The following is a 17778-nucleotide window of genomic DNA, read 5'->3' as shown; positions in this document are numbered from 1 at the left end:
AGTATAAATTTGAAATCTTTTAAAAGAAAGATTGGTGATTCTAGTCTATCATATTTATGCTTTAAATTAATATGCTTGCTTATTTGTTTATTGACTCAATAACCTTATTGAGCACTGGCTATGTGCCCAGCACTATGCTAGGCACGTGGGACAGAAAGATATATAAATAAACACAGTCCATCTCCAAGAAGTGGGAGAATGGTGAGAAAGCAAGAGTATTTAATGCAAGGTATAATGTCAATTACAGGGATAAAGTGTGACAAGCTAAAAAAAGAACTGTTTTCTAGAATATAAGGGTAAGTCAATACATTTGTTGTATTAAGCCTTAAATATTAAATTATTAAGTGTGCTTCTAAGTTATAATAATACAATGGCTTTAAATATAGTTTAGTAACATATACTACCAAAGCTTTAACTTGGGCTAAACTTTTAAAGGATATTCCTTATTTTGGTGTTTGAGGAAAAGTTTTTGCTTTTTTTTTTTTAAAGAAATAAAATGAACACCCATCATAACGGCTAAAACTGAAAAGACTGATAGTGCTAAACGGTGGCAAGGACAGGAGCAACTGGAAATCTCATATGTTGAGTGTAGGAATTTAAATCGGTAAAAGCACTTTTCAAAAATTATTTAGCAGTTTCATATAAAGTTAAACATATTTCTATGCCATGACTCAGCAATCCTCCCAGGACCCAAGAGAAATAAAAATATGTTCACAAAAGACTTTTATAAGAAAGTTTATAATAGCTGCAAATTGGAAACAATCCAAACGTTCATTAACAAGAGATTGTATAAACAGAGTTTGTCGTATTCATACTAATGGAATACTATTCAACAATAAAAAGAATGGGCAACTAGTACACATAACAATATAGATGCACCTCAAAAACACTGTGCTGTGAGATAGCAGCCAGGCACAAAAGAGAATGTACTGTACGTCCCATTTGTATGAAGTTCTAGAACAGGCCAAACTAATGAAAGATGATAGAAATCAGAACAGAAGTTGCCTCTGGCAGTTGGCTGTGATGAACTGAGAAGAAGCATGAAGGAATTTTCAGAGAGAGGAACATTCTCCACTTCGGGAGGGTGAGTGTTACGTGATGTGGTAGGCAGAATAATGGCTCCCAAAGATGCCCACATCCTAATACCCCAAACCTGAGAATATGATACCTTATATGGCAAAAAGGACTTTGCAGATGTGATAAAGGTTAAGGACTTCGCCGGGCACAGTGGCTCACGCCTGTAATCCCAGCACTTTGGGAGGCCGAGGCAGACAGATCATGAGGTCAGGAGTTCGAGACCAGCCTGACCAATATGGTGAAACCCCGTTTCTACTAAAAATACAAAAATTAGTCAGGCATGGTGGTGCATGCCTGTAGTCCTAGCTACTCGGGAGGCTGAGGCAGAAGAATTGCTTGAACCCAGGAAGTGGAAGTTGCAGTGAGCCGAGATCGTGCCACTGCACTCCAGCCTCGGCGACAGAGCAAGACTCTGTCTCAAAAAAAAAAAAAAAAATTAAGCACTTTAAGATGGGGAGATTATCTGGGTGGGTCTAATCTAACCATATGAGCCCTTAAAAGTACAGACCTTTCCCTGGCTGTGGGCAGAGAGAATGGTATCGGACAAAAAGGGCAAAAAGATACAATATTGCTGGTGTTGAAGATGCAGGAAGAGGTCATGAGCCAAGGAATGTGGGCGGTCTCTAGAAATTAGAAGAGACCAGGAAATAGATTCTCCTTCAGAGCCCCCAGAAAGGAACACAGCCCTGTCAACACCTTGATTTTAGTCCAGTGAGATCCATATCAAGCTTCTGACCTACAGAAGTGTCAGATAATAAATTTGTGATGTTTTAAGTTATTACATTTGTGATAATTTGTTACAGGATCAATAGAGAACTAACACACCTAGGTATATGCGTTTGTCAAAACTCATCAAAAGGTACATTCAAGATCTATATATATCACTGCATGTAAATTATACCTTGCTATGGATTGAACTGTGTTCCCCAAAAAGATATGATGAAGTTCTAATCCCCAGTACCTCAGAAAGCCTTTATTTGGAAATAGGGTCATTGCAGATATAATTAGTAAAGATGAGGTTATACCAGAGAGTGGGATAGGCCCTTAACCCAAAATGACTAATGTCCTTACTAGAAGTGGAAAGACAAAGATATACCATGAGAATGCCATGCGATGACAGGGGCAGAGACTCAAGTGACGCAGCTGCAAGAAATGCTAAGAAGTGATCACCAGGAACTAGAAACAGCCAATCAGGGATTCCACTCGGTGTCTGCTGGGGGCGTGGCCTTGCCGACACCTTGATTTTGGAGTTCTAGTCTCTGCAACTATAGAATAAATGTCTATTGTTTGAAGTCACCCAGTTTGTGACACTTTGTTATGGCAACCCTAGGAAATTAATATATATCTCAAAAGTTTGTTTAAATCTGGAGTAACAAAAAGAAATACAATATTACAGATACAGTTGAAGCCCCTTTCATAGTCCTGCCAGTAAACTTCTTCCCTCTCTCCATGGAGGTAACCACTATCCTTAATTTCTTATCTATCATTCCATTGCTTATTTGTATACATTTGCTATATACCTATGAATCAAGCATTTTTGCATGTTTTTATTTTTTCATTTATTGGAACAAAAATAGAAACTCCTCATTTCTTTCTTTTTTTGATAAGTGTATGGGTACAATGATTTGATACGTGTACACATTATGAAATAACTACCACAATGAAGCTAATGAACACCTCTATCACCTCACAGTTACCTTTTCTGTGTACATATATGGTGAGAACACTTAAGAGCTACTGTCTCAGCAAATTTCAAGCATACAATACAGTATAATTAACTGCAGTCACTGTGCTATACAACAGATCACAACAATTCATTCATCTTATAACTGAAAGTTTATACTCCCAGCCTCTGGAAACCACCACTTTATTCTCTGTTTTTATGAATTCAAACTTTGTTTTGTTTTTGTTTTTGTTTTAATGTATTACAACCTCCATCTCTTAGGCTCAAACCATCCTCCCACCTCAGCCTCCTGAGTGGCTGGGATGACAGGCATGTGCCACCACACCCAGCTAATTTTTAAAATTTTTTGTAGAGATGGGGTCTCAAACTGGACTGGTCTCAAACTCCTGTGCTGAAGCAATCCACCCGCCTTGGCCTCCCAAAGTGCTGGGATTACAGGTGTGAGCCACCACGCCTGGCCTGTACTGTTATTTTTTAATAGAAACCACATCACTTCATTTGTTACAGCAAATAATAAATGAGACACAATAATTCAAAAGGGATCCAAAAAGCTTTCTCATCCCACAAAATAACAGAAAAGATAAGCACCCAAGCCTTTGGTTAATTTTTTCCTTTGATCCCTGTTCTCTCACCCACATTGGCATGCTGCTTCCAAAATAGAACTTTGCCTTCAACTTTTACACGAGCTAAGATGCTACTCCATCAACTTGCCTTCATAATGTAATGGAGGTACTTGACTTAGCTGAGGCACCTGGACAAGAATTTGATTTCAACTTCATCCTAAGGCCCATGACTGGTTTCTTTAAAAAGCTGCAGGTGAATGAGGTAGAAAGGACAGAGACATAAGATGGAAACTAGAGAAGGACGAAGAGGATGACTCCAAGCGCTATAGGACCACAGGCCTCTCAAGGCTGAAAACTCAAAGAACAGTGTGACACCCACACAGCTGGGGAGAGCACATGCCTTCAGTTTCTCCTGTAACATGGGCCATGGGGCAAAAATTTGGATGGCAAATGTCACCATGATGAAGGCATACAGGGACCAGGGAAGGCATGAGGACAGGCAGACAGAAGCAATGATGGCCGTGTTCAAGGACAATGTGATGGATACAACGGCAGCATTGGTGCCACAGTGAAAGCAGATGAGGTGGCCTAACAGCGTGAAGACTGACACAGCACAGATGGTGTCAGTGCTGACAGACTGTCAGGGTCTTCGACACTAGCAAATAGCCATAGATGAAAGTAATGAAGACTACAGGCTCTTCAAGTCAGCCCACCGGACATGCCCACTCTACTTCCACCCTTCACCTCTAATCAAGATCAAATAAAACATACGCAGTCAGTGAAGAAGCCAGGCTAGTCCCAGAAGGCCAGTGGGAGACCAGAAACCCTTTGTCCATGTAACATCAGATAACCACAAAAACATAGACACCACCCAGCTGATGGATCACCACACTCAACTCAAATACCCCAGTCCAATATTGGCATTTCTGAGCACAGCTCTTTCAGGTCCACATATTTATCAGGGAAGGGCTGTCACTCACATAAGGCCTTCTGCCACTTGGCCTCCTTAGTGTTAGTTACAGGTTGGCATGATTTCTTTATGCACTGTCTACTGTCCTATTAATGAAGAGTAGATAGCAGATAAAGGATATTAGGCTATTTATAAGGTGAGTAGACTATCAACCAGACTATCTAGTGGATTGAGGATATTTATTTTCTTTTTTTTTGCTATTATAAATATTGCATATTTATATATGCTAGAAATATTCATTAACATGAGTCAACATTTGTTAAGGATACATACTAGTGGAATTGCCAGGTCTTAGAAGATATATATCTTCAATTTGACAAGACAGTCACACGCTGCTATCAGAAATGACTGCCCCAATTTACAACTCACAACGATAGTATAAGGGTTCCTATTGCTCCACAGCCTCTGTGACACTGGGTATTTTCAGGCATTTCATTTTTACCATCTGATAGACAAAAGCAGATTTACCATAAAGCAAATGAGGTTTAGGCTTCAAGACGTTTCATTCGCATGGGCCCCTTCAAAGGCCCTGTAGTTAATTTTATATGTGAAATTTTGTAATCTTTTTCTTAAAATGAGATCCACAGATTGCATAATCTTCAAGCTCCAGTGAAGCTAGTTACAGCCCTGCTAATGATGGATGTGAAATGTATATGGTTGTACTTACTTTTCCCTGATTACTAGTGAACTTGAACATATTTTCATATGTTAATTGTCACTTCAAGTTTTCTGTGAATTTTGCCTTTTCTTTATTGATTTGTAGTTCTTGATATCTTCTGGATATTAATCTTTTTAAAGACTTAACTGGGCAAATACCTTGTTCAGTCTAGAGCTTGTCTTCACTTTTGTTGTAGTGTCTTCCATGTTTTAATTTTAATAAAGTTGGATTTGTCAATCGTTTCCTTTATGATATGCACATTTATGTGACTTGTTGAAGAAATACTTTTATTCCAAGGTTATAACAGCATACTTTTTCTTCTAAAAGTTTAAAATTTTACCTTTTCTGCTTAGGCCTTTAGTCAATTGAAAAAATGTGTGTGTGATTGCTGTGAAATAGAAATCTAAATTTTATTTGTTCCACATGGATAGCCAGTTGTCTCAGTACCATTTATTGAATAGTCCATCTTTTCTCTAATGCCATGTAACCTCTATTATATATCAAGTTTCAATACATGTTTCTAGGCCTTCTGTCCTGTTCCATTGGTATGTTTATTTCCCACAGCACAAACACATAACTGCCATAATTACTATAGCTTGATAATAAGGCTTTATATCTGCAAAATAAGTTTCCCCATTTTTTCTTCTTCAAAGTTGTCAACAAATGTTGCATGTTCTCACTAATATGTGGGAGCCAAAAAAGTGGATCTCATGGAGAGAGAAAGTAGAATGAGAGAGAAAGTAGAATTCCCACAGGCTGGGAAAAGTAGCAGGGAGGGGGGATGGAGAGCTGTTGATTGATGGATACAAACGTACAGTTAGATAGAAGGAATAAGTTCTAGTATTTGATAACACGGTAGGGTGGCTATAGTTAACAATAAATTATTGTATAGTTCAAAATAGCTAGAAGAGAAAATTTGGAATGTTCCCAACACAGAGAAATGATAAAAGTTTGAGGTGATAGATATCATTATTACCCTGATTTGATGATTACACATTGTATGCATATATCAAAATATCACATATATCCCATAAATATGTACAACTATTATGCATCAATTTCAAAAATTGTCTTGACTTTTCTTGGCCTTTTGTCCTTCCATACAAGTTTTAGGACAAGTTTGTCCAGTTCTATGAAAAAAAAAGAAAAGCTTTTTCATTGTAATAGCATTTATGTAATAGATTAATTTGAAGAAAATATCTATATGATATTGAACTTTCACATTCATGAAGATTTATGGCTTTATATTTTTCTTTTTTTTTTTTTTTTTGAGACGGAGTCTCGCTGTGTCACCCAGGCTGGAGTGCTGCGGCTCTCTCTCAGCTCACTGCAAGCTCCACCTCCCAGGTTCACGCCATTCTCCTGCCTCAGCCTCCCGAGTAGCTGGGACTACAGGCACCTGCCACCACACCCAGCTAATTTTTTGTATTTTTAGTAGAAACGGGCTTTCACCATGTTAGCAAGGATGGTCTCGATCTCCTGACCTTGTGATCCGCCTGCCTTGTCCTCCCAAAGTGCTGGGACTACAGGCGTGAGCCACTGCGCCCGGCTATATTTTTCTTAGGTTTTGTTATTGTCCTTTAATAATGTTTTGTAATTCTCTCTATAAAGTTCATCATTATATAGCTTTACATAAGATTTACTTCAGCCAGGCACAGTGGCTTGCGCCTGTAATCCCAGCACTTTGGGAGGTCGAGGTAGCAGGATAGCTTGAGGCCAGGTGTTGGAGACCAGCCTAGACAACACAGAAAGAACCCATCTCTACAAAATAAAATTAAAATTAAAAAATTTACTCCTGTAATCCCAGCACTTTGGGAGGCCGAGGCAGGCAGATCACAAGGTCAAGAGTTCAAGACCAGCCTGACCAACATGATGAAACCCCGTTTCTACTAAAAATACAAAAATTAGCCAGGTGTGGTGGTGGGCGCCTGTAATCCCAGCTACTCAGGAGGCTGAGGCAGGAGAATTGCTTGAACCCGGGAGGCAGAGGTTGCAGTGAGCTGAGATCGCACCACTGCACCCCAGCCTGGGCGACAGAGTGAGATTCCATCTCAAAACAAATAAATAAATAAAATTGGCCAGGTGTGGTGGCCTGTGCCTGTAGTCTAAGCTACTTGGGAGGCTGAGACAGGAGGATCACTTGAGCCCAGGAGTTCAAGGTTTCAGGAAGCTATGATTGAGCCACTATACTCCAGCCTCAGTCACAAAGCCAGACCGTGTCTCTTCAAAATAAAAAACAAAAAGGATTTATTTCTACTAATCTTTGTAGCTTTTGTTGCTATTAACAATGATATCTTTCTTTTTATTACATTTACTACATATTATTAGTATATAAGAAGGCTATAAACTATGTAATATATATAGTGTAATAATTTGCCTTTGCTCAGCTTGTATCCATCAATCTTGCAAAACTCTCTTATTTGTTCTAAAATAAATCATTTTTGTGCTGATCAATAATTCTGAGCCTCTACCTTTAAGTGCAATATTTTCCAGTTCTTCCATCAACCATACATAAATACAAAATTTAATCCGTGTATAGTGGTTCTGAATAAATGTGCCATACATCTGTTAAAATTATAAAAAGCAGTATTATACAGTAGTTAAAGACACAACAAAGTTAGGTTTTCTGGATTCTAGTTGGCTTCAATAAAAGCCAGTAAAAATTAAAAATTGAGATTTCACCACAAATGAAATCTCAATCTATTCATTTGTAAAATAGGAATAAAAATACTAAGCTATCGATGGTTGTTATGAGGATTAAATGGGATAAACCCAATAAAACACATTGCAAAGTTCCTAGCCCATACTAAACACTAATTAAAGTTAGCTAATATTGATAAAAGCATGATAAGTGGCACCACAGCTCATTCAATTATGCAGTTAGCACAGGTGTGAGCCAGATCTAAAAACACAGGTTAGATTAATTTCTAACAAATGCTAGTGACCTGTCCACATTCTTTTAGGAATTGTTTCATATCAAACATAATTCATTGGTTGAACTGTCATTGAACCACTATTTATTGAGTCATTATTCTGTGGTAGATTCATTCTAGGTACTGGGCATACAGCAGTGAATTCACCAAAGTCCCTGCCTGCGTGGGACTTTCATTCTAATGAGAAAGCCAAACATTAGCCAAGTAAATAATTGTATATTTTTAAATTATGATTCTATGTTTTAAAAAGTACATGCAAATTAACCAAGGGACTTAAAAAGAATACTCTGAGAGAATGCCACAAGAGGGGCTAATTGAGATTAGGAAGTCAAAGTGGTTCTCTTTGAGAAAGTGATGTTGAAGCTAAGTAACAGCCAACCCGAGAGAGAGAGAGAGAAGTGCATTTAAGCAGAGAAAATGATGTCTGCAAAGAGTGGGCAAATTTGGGACTACAAGAGGCCACCATGGTGGGAGTGGAGAAAACAAAAGTAAGAGCAGAGTCAGATGAGGTTGGAGAGTTGTGCAGGGGGAGATCATGCAAAGACTTTGGAGGCCTGTTTTCCTCCATATAATCATCAGCCCCACAAAGAGGACTAGTGTGAAAAGATCATTCTGATTAATGAGTGGTAAAGAGACGGGGAGGGCTGCGAGACGAAGCAAGAAGCGCAGCAAAAGGTAAGAGTGAAGATGAAGAAAAGTGATGGCTTTGGGATGTATTTTAGAGGCATGCTCAATAGGGCTTAAGGATGGATTGGCTGCGGGTGGGGAGAAGGTCTGCAAGAGGAAGTGTCAGAGATGGTTCCCAGGTCTCTGACATGGGAATATTCTTTTCTGAAATGGGGAAGACTAGAGATGGAGCACATTTTGGAGGAAAGATCAAGAGGTCTTAATCTCGATATGTGTCATGTTTGAGATGCCTGTGAGGCATCCAAGCAAAGATGTGGAATAGGCAGTTAAATATGTGGACCCAGAGAGCTGGGGTTAGAAATCTGAATGTTGCTGGGAGCCATGGGACTCTTATTTAGGGCAAGAGGGTAGCAAGAGAGGAGAAGGAAATTCAGAACAGAATCTTAGGAAATGCCAAAGAAAGAGTTAAAGGAGAAATTGGCAAAAAGGATGAGGTAAAAAACAAGTGTGTTAAAATTTTTTTTTAGCATTTTAAGAAGAGAAGATTTTAGCCCAGTATGATGGCTGAGGCCTGTAATCCCGGCTACTCAGGAGGTTAAAGCAGGAGGATCACTTCAGGCCAGGAGTTTGAGACCAGCTTGGGCAACACAGCAATACCCCATCTCTAAAATTAACTAATTAGTTAAATAATTTTTAAAATAAGAAGAGGAGTTCATTAAAGAGTAGTCAGCAAGGCCAATGCTTTTAAGTAAGATGAGAGTTGAAAGTATTCATTATGTTTAGCAACATAGGGTTTATTGCTCTTAGGAAGAGCTGTGGTGGGGGCAGAAATTGGAATGCAGATATGGCCTGTGGCTGAGAGTTGGGTGAGTGTTCCTAATGAGGGCCTTTATCATACCAGGAGTTAACCTATACACCACACTTTCGTAGCTCATGACAGATTCCATGGAGTCATCCAGCCAAAAAACACCACCACTAAACTCTCATCTAAACAGGCTGGTAAAATGTCAAGGAGATAACCCTTGAGAAGATTCTTTTTTTTTTAAGTCCATGTGCGCATCTGCTGTGCAAATCTCTGCAAACCAATGAAATTACATACACACAAGTGCAATGGGTGGTTTAATCTCACAAGGAACTTGAGGAAGCAATTTTCATCATCACTTCTGCTGATCAAAGTCTCAAAGGTCAAGACCACATTGCAGTCTTTTCATTGTTGTAAAAGTTAATGAAAGTTAATTATTAAAGCTGACAGAAAGGTAATTTGTCCACTGTGTTACATAGCCTATATATAGACATCCCTATGCATATGGATGCATGCAGGGCCTGTAGACCTGAGTGGATGGACACTGCCTCTTAGAACTAGAACTTAGAACTTTATCTTGAAAATGTACCACTGTTGCAGAAGCTCCTCACAGAGTATGTGTCAGGTAGGAACCAAATTTATGATATATTCAAACGGGTTTTCTGTTCCTTGAAAATGGTATTTTTTCTGATCAAAGCCTGTTTAGGAGTTATTATGTTCTTGAGTTTATTCCATGTGTGTGAATATTTTGAATGAATCCACTAATAAGCTATGCATGTATGTCTGGAGCACTAGCAATGTGGAATAAATATTTAAGTAGACTTTAATTTAACAAGTAAATGGTCGTAGGCATCATTAAGTCTTAAATAGCCTTTTCAAAGGTATTAGTGTTCTTGTTTTAATTATTCAGATAATTCCTTCAATTCTCCACTCAAATCTGACTTTATAGATAGATTGTCTGCTCTGAGGGTTGGCAAAAAAAAAAAAAAAAAGCAAACTTTAAGGAAACAGTTTCTCCAGGAGACAGAATCACTTACTAGAAAGGATTCAGAAAGGCCATCTGGTCCCAGCCAGGCATAGGGGTATGTACCTATAGTCCTAGCCAGTCAAGAGGCTAAGGCAGGAAGATAGCTTAGCCCAAGAGTTTGAGGTCAGCTTAGGCAATATGGAAAGACCTTGTCTCTTAAAAAAAAAGGTGGGGGTGGGGGACATATGGTCTAGAAGTGAGAGATTTATCTGCTAGACATCCTAGAAAGTCCAAGACTAAGGGAAACAGGGAGAGAAGGAAAGTCAATGGGAGTAAGAAGGATAGAGAATGGCAAGAGAAGAGAGATGGGGAGAAAATGGTCACTGGAAAGTAGCAGAATGCCCTATGCCACAAATAGTATAATATAATATAATATAATATAATATAATATAATATAATATAATATATTAGTAATGTATGGGTACTTATCCCATACATTACTAACTCTATCAAGATAAAATCTATTTTATTCTTTAAAATGTCAGGAAAAGATTACACAACTTTCTTTATATATGCAAGTGAGGAACAATTTATCAAATTATTGGACTAAATAATTCTCTTTTCTGAAGTAAGTTAGTCATTTGGAAAAACTGTGTCATGAAATTTAACTGCATAAAGAACATTCCTTTTTTTTTTTTTTTTCTGAGACGGATTCTCACTCTGTCACCCAGGCTGAAGTGCAGTGGCACAATCTCTGCTCACTGCAACCTCCGCCTCCCAGGTTCAAGTGATTCTCCTGCCTCAGCCTCCCAGGTAGCTGATACTACAGGCATGCTCCACTGTGCCTGCTTTTTTTTTTTTTTTTTTTTTTTTGTATTTTTAGTAGAGACGGGGTTTCGCCATGTTGGCCAGGCTGGTCTCGAACTCCTGACCTCAGGTGATCCACCCACCTCAGTCTCCCAAAGTACTGGGATTACAGGCGTGTGCCACCCCTTACCAGCCAAGGATTATTCCTAATGAAAAGTTAGGAAGCAACTAATTTGATTTCAGAAACAAGTAAAATGGAGTAACACAATACATACTTTGCCTTCTCCCTCTGGATAAGGGAATAACTGAGTATATAAAGAAATGAACAAATGTTTAATACCTCCTAAACAGCTCATATTCGACTAAGAAACAAAATCGTTCAGAAAATGAGAATGAGTATTTTTCAATTACAAGAATAAATATATAATAACACAGTCTAACTCTTCTCTACAATAAAGGTCTTTGATTCTCCAAAGAGAAAAGAAGAGGCTCCTCTAGCCTCTGTGTCACTTTGTTGAGAAGCAAGGGGAAGAATAAAACAAGTCACCTCAAGGAGATTGGTTCCCAGGCCACCAGGCTCATGGTTTGTGTTGTGGATATTGAGTGTAGGAGTGTGAGGCTTTCATGCTCAAAAGCAAGGACCCTGAAGGTGCCTCACCTTGTTCTTTTGCCTTGTCTCTCTTGGGGGTAGAGGCTGAGCCCCCTGACATTCAATAGGTAGTAGAGAAGAAGATGTAGCAGAGAGAATCAGTTATTCACAAGATGTGGCTTCTCATCCTGGCCCTGGGAAGTTGAGAAAGTCATTTATCTTCTCTCATCTCCATTTCTTCATCTGTAAATTAGCGACAATACAGCCTATTTTGTCTGCCTCCATCACACAGCAATACTCAAGGAAGAAAAGTGAAAGTGCTCAGAAAATCTCAAAGCCTTATAGAAATGGCCAGGGATTCTCTTTCGCCTTCTGTGAGCCTACTGGGTATGAAACCCCTTGCTATGGTGCATCCCAACATTTCTCTAGTGGTTTAGCCTATGGGCCAACAAAGCCTTCTGTTTCAGTGTTTGGAACTCTCAATATCCTTGACATGATTTGCTTATTGCCCACTGCTTTGTCATCACCCCTGCCAAACCTATCTGTTCTTTAAAGTCTAACCCAAGACTCACAGTTCCTTCACAAAACCTTCCTAACTCCAACCCACATTTACATCCCTTCTTCCAATTTATTGTCTGCACCAATTATTTTGGGCACTTCTCCTGTGTATGTAAACTTTGGAGTTTAGGTCTACATCATTTATATATCTCTTGCTCATAGTTCAGTTTATTTCAACGAACTTTCTTGTATACTTACTACATCATAGGACCTAGCAAAAGAGGGAAAAATGGTTAAGATTTGGGCCTTGCCCTTGGGAAACTCAGTCTTAAAGGGAAGAAAACATAAACAAATAATGTATGACATGGAATAGACATATATACAAGGTACTTACAAGAAGGAAATTATTAACTCTATCTAGGGATTCCATGAAGGCTTTACATCATTTTCTTATCTTCTACAACTGTGTTAGGAACTGAGTTCCTGACAAATAATAGGCTGATACATGTTTGTTGAAGGAATGAAGAAATGAATCAATGGTCAGCTGAGTTGTTTTTTTTTTTTTAGAGACAGGGTGTCTTTATATTGGCCAGGCTGGTCTTGAACTCCTGGCCTCAAGCAATCTTCCCACTTCAGTCTCCCAACATGCCAAGATTACAGGCATGAGCCACTGCGCCCAGCTGTGCTGAGTATTTTTAAGAATGAATTGGAATCTACCAGGTATTGGAGAAGAAAAACACAAAGGAAATCATGTGTACAAAGATACGGAACTGTTAAATATAGTGTGTTAGGAACCTGCTGCAATTGTGAAGGAGGAGTGAAGAAGCTTGTGAGATAGACCAGAGCCAAAACATGAAGGACCTTGTATGCCATTCTAGGAAGCTCGGATAGATAGATTATTTTAAAACTATGTTAAAACAAACTGGGATAAAAATGGAAAACTGCTACTTCTAAAGATAAGCTCAGAGTAAACATAAAGTCATAGAAAAGTTGGCAGCACTAGCATTTTCCAACAGGTTCCAGCTGACTTTTGTCATGTGGACCAGTTGTAAATTCAGTCTAAACAGTCAATATTAAACTCACTTCTGAGACTGCTACCTGTGAACTTAAGGCTAAGAAGTCTCCCTTTGTATACCCTGCTTTCAGTTTTAAGAACAGCCCTAGAAGGAAAATAATGGTCTCTTCCTTTTGCTATTAGGAAATTGAAGGCTTGGGCCGGATGCTCACGCCTGTAATCCCAGCATTTTGGGAGGCTGAGGCAGGCAGACCACTTGAGGCCAGGAGTTCGAGACAAGCCTGGCCAACATGGCGAAACTCCATCTCTACTAAAAATACAAAAAATTAGCTGGGCACGGTAACAGGTGCCTGTAGTCTCAGCTACTCAGGAGGCTGAAGCAGGAGAATCACTTGAACCCAGGAGGTGGAGTTTGCAGTGAGCCGAAATCGCGCCACTGCACTCCAGCCTCCAGCCTGTGTGACAGAGCAAGACTCTGTCTCAAAAAAAAAAACAAAAAAAAAGAAAAAGAAAAGAAAAGAAAATTGATGGCTTGAATCACTGGCTCATAGCAAACATAGTTAAGATATGGCAAGGCAAGGATTTGAAACCTGGTGTGCTTAGGTGCCAAAGTCTCACTATTTTCTGTTGTACCTCCCAATTAAATTAGGTTTGACTTCCTTCTTCAGCATCTTGGGCAATGTAGTAATAGAATTGATGAAAAATAATAGTAACAGTTATTGCCCACCTCAGCCTCTGACCCCTTCTGAGCTCTCTTAACCAACCTCCGTGCTGAGACCCCTCCCCTCCATTCACCACTCCAGCCCTCTCCCATTCTGATGCCATCATCTCCCTGCTTCTATCCAGCCTTGCGCTAACCAGAATGTGGAGCTTCTTGTGCGCTTGATTTCTGATTCCTCTGGCTGCTGATGGAGATCCCTCTGAAGGTGCTCATTGGAGCAATTATTCTGCTCGTTCCCCCATCTCTCACCCACTCCCCCAAGTATAGTTATCAGGACGCTGCTGTATTTCCCATTGACCAAGGACTAATTCATGAAATAGGGCTGGCTTACCTCTGGTTTTGCACTGACTGGCTCAGAGATATTTTGAGATCCATGAGGTGAGTCGTGTTTTCAGCAGATTTCAGGCACAGTATGGCATTTTCAGTGATGTCTCCATTGAAGGCCTTCCTCAGCTTGAACAGCTATGGAGGGGTGATGCTACTAGGAGCTGCCTTGTCCAAGAGTGGAGGCATCAAATGTGACTGCAGAGGGGCTAGGAAGTGTTCTGCACCCTTGCTTGTCTACTGGTTTCAAATGACCACTAATTAAAGACAAATCCTAGGACCGCTCATCAGCATCTTGGTTCAAATTAGTTGTTTCCCAGCAAAAAGGGCAGACCTCTGAAAGACTAAAACACAGAATAGATAAACACTAAGTGGAAAGGTCAGGGCCATAAGACACTTCTCAGCAGAGCGGGGCAGGCAGAGTGGAGGTTCTCGTAACTGGAGGCCAATCTGCAGGTTGGAAATGGGCGGAACTTGGAGTGGTGGGGAGGTATGTACATGACAATCCCTAGAAACATCAAAAAGTTGTTAATACATGGGAATAGTTAAACTGAGAAACTGAACTTCAGAAATTAATCCCAGGATTAAATTTCTGCTCAAAAAGAAAAAAAAAAAGCAGAGAACAATGTGTATGACTAAGCCACAGCACCAAGATATGTAGGTATATGAATGTCTACATATGTGTGTCTATGTATGTAATATATATATCATAAAGGCCAAAAAAATAATAAAAAGCACATCATACGGAAGCAAATAAAAGTGGAAATATATACAAACAAGGCTTGGGATTCTACAATTAGTAAGAGGAAGGGACTCTGCGAATGAATTTTCATCCCCAAATCCACTGACACCCTAAGGAACTCAGAGATCCATGAAGATAGAACATGAAAAGGATTTTACATTAATATGGGCGTAATATTTGAAATTGGAATTGTGATTCCAGGAACCAGAAAAAAGTGTTTTCCAAGAATTTCTGGCAAAAATGTAACTTGTTCAGGTGAAAAAAAAGTTTAAAAAATCTCTTTTGAATTCCTAATTAAAGATGAGCTGAGATCGCGCCACTACACTACAGCCTAGGCAACAGAGCAAGACTCCATCTCAAAAAAAAAAAAAAAAAAAAAGGTCATGGTCAAGAATCTCAGAAATGATGACATGGAGAATGTCATTAATTTATGACTATCTGGAACATGTCTTCAGCAGAGGCACCATTGGGGTAGATGGTTTAGAGGCCCACATTGTATGTTACACATGGAGGCATAGCTTTTGGAAGCAGGGATGGGTGCAAGGGGAAAACAGAAAGGCTGGAATGTGGCCCTCAAGATTTCTCTCTAAAGTCTGGAAAGATTTCTTTTCTTTTTTTTTTGAGACGGAGTCTTGCTGTGTCGCCCAGGCTGGAGCGCAGGGGCATGATCTCAGCTCACTGCAACCTCTGCTTCCCGAGTTCAAGCAATTCTCCTGTCTCAGCCTCCCGAGTAGCTGGGATTAGCCACCACGCCTGGCTAATTTTTGTATTCTTAGTAGAGACAAGGTTTCACTGTGTTGGCCAGGTTGGTCTTGAACCCCTGACCTCAAGTGATCCTCCTGCCTCAGCCTCCCAAAGTGCTGGGATTATAGGCGTGAGCCACCGTGCCTGGCAGGAAATATTTCTTTTTTTTTTTTTTTTTCGAGACAGAGTCTCTCTGTCACCCGGTTGGAGTGCAGTGGCGCGATCTCTGCTCACTGCAAGCTCTGCTTCCCGGGTTCACGCCATTCTCCTGCCTCAGCCTCCCCGGTAGCTGGGACTACAGGTGCCTGCCACCTCACCTGGCTAATTTTTTGTATTTTTAGTAGAGACGGGGTTTCACCGTATTAGCCAGGATGGTCTCGATCTCCTGACCTCGTGATCCACCTGCCTCGGCCTCCCAAAGTGCTGGGATTACAGGTGTGAGCCACCGTGCCCGGCCAGGAAAGATTTCTTAAGCTCTCCTCATTCCTACCCTGAGCAGTCCCCTTGCAGGCAGTGCTTGGGTGTGAGGAGGAGGCTTTTACTGGCAGGACAGCCAGAGTTCAGCCTGTTGATCCAGCTGGAGGTATAAGAAAGCCCACTAAAGAGACAGCCATAGCCATCCTCAGAGAAGGAAGCTGATTAGAAATGAAGTTGTGTTTCTCCCATCACTGTCATCGGCAAAAAAAATAAAATAAAATAAAAAATAAAACAAATACAACAGCCAGAAGAATATAAGTACCTTCAAGATCTTTTTTAGGGAAGATAACTAATAAATTTCTATGAACTCCTTGAGGAAAGCATGAGTAAAGCAAGCAAAGAGCAGAATCATTTTTTTTTTCCTGTCCATAGCAGCATCTGACAGAAATACAAATACCCAGTGCCGAAGTCTTCTTCATCCTAAGGTTGTCTAGGTTGGTTCCTTCAAAGGATTAAAGCTGTTCTTTTAAGATATTCCAGATACACTTTGTGAGAAATCCAAGGTGTCAGAAGTAATTGACCATGGATTAGATCTTAATTATTAATGCTCCAACCATGTTGTTGGTAATCAGCAAAAAAAAGACAAAAATCCATGCTCTGCACAGCAATGCACAAGTCACCTCCACTTTGTGAGCAAGTTCTTCTGACAATGGGAAGTACTGTCTAGTCAGTGGGATTTGACCCCTGAAGTGTGGGTGGAGAGATGGAAGAAGGAATGGAAACAAAAGAGAAAACAAGCACTTGGGAGTGGCAGGGGAGGAGAGGCCCAGAAAGAATAGCAAAGGAGGATCTGAATGTCATAACCGAGGCCCTGGTGGTGCACCTATCAGCTACTTGGGAGGCTGAGGCTGAAGGATTGCTTAAGCCTAGGAGTTTGAGGCCAGCCTGGGCAACATATGAAAGATCCCTGCCTCTGCTGAAATAGTTTAAAAATTAGCAGGGCATGGTGGCCCACACCTGTAGTCCCAGCTACTCAGGAGACAGGAGGACCGCTTGAGCCTAGGAGTTAAGAGGCCATAGTGAGCTACGATTGCACCACTGAACTCTACCTCAAGCGACAGTGAGATCCTGTCTCTAATAATAATAATAATAACAAGGGAGTCATAACTGAGCTCAAAGGAGCTCAAATTCTGTAGGTCAAACCAGAGATGTGGGGCAAAAGCAGTACATTGTGGTCAAAAGTGAGTACAGAGGACTTTAGAGGAAACTAGAAAATGGGGTGGGAGAGAAAAATGGGTGATCAAAGAGAGGTCAAGTGGGGCCAGCAATAGAGGCCAGCATCTGATTCCTGGTTATAACTTGAGCTCTGTAAACATGCTGAAAATCTCATTATGTATATGAGGGCACGGTGTAACGAGACACTATCTAGTGTGAGATAATTCAATTAATCACTGTGATTGAAGTTGAGGAACACAACTTGGGCATTATGAGTAGTAATACAGAACAAGATTAGAGGGAAAAAATGCTAGCAGTTAGTTGGAATGTTCTTCAATTATGTTCATATTGAACAATAGAGAAGCTGCCATGACATAGAAAAGATAGCAAAGAAGTCTCAAAATGCAGGTACCATTTCTGCCATT

General features: G+C 40.1%; 1 protein-coding gene and 1 pseudogene across 1 annotated transcript in view; one reads left to right on the top strand and one right to left on the bottom strand.

The window, feature by feature from the left end:
- Nucleotides 1-3499: 3499 nt before the first annotated feature.
- Nucleotides 3500-17777, bottom strand: LOC100596325 (annotated as a pseudogene).
- SLC26A3 (solute carrier family 26 member 3) overlaps nt 9830-17778 on the top strand; it is a 38278-nt gene continuing 30329 nt past the window's right edge. Inside the window, exon 1 of the mRNA XM_003268135.3 lies at nt 9830-9939. The gene's annotated coding sequence lies outside the window, so the exon portion shown is untranslated. The remainder of the gene's footprint in view (nt 9940-17778) is intronic.

This window comes from Nomascus leucogenys, chromosome 13, assembly GCF_006542625.1.
Source record: "Nomascus leucogenys isolate Asia chromosome 13, Asia_NLE_v1, whole genome shotgun sequence".
NCBI lineage: Eukaryota > Metazoa > Chordata > Mammalia > Primates > Hylobatidae > Nomascus > Nomascus leucogenys.
The sequence above is the reverse complement of the archived record's forward strand: the minus strand, read 5'-3'. Positions and strand labels throughout refer to the sequence as shown.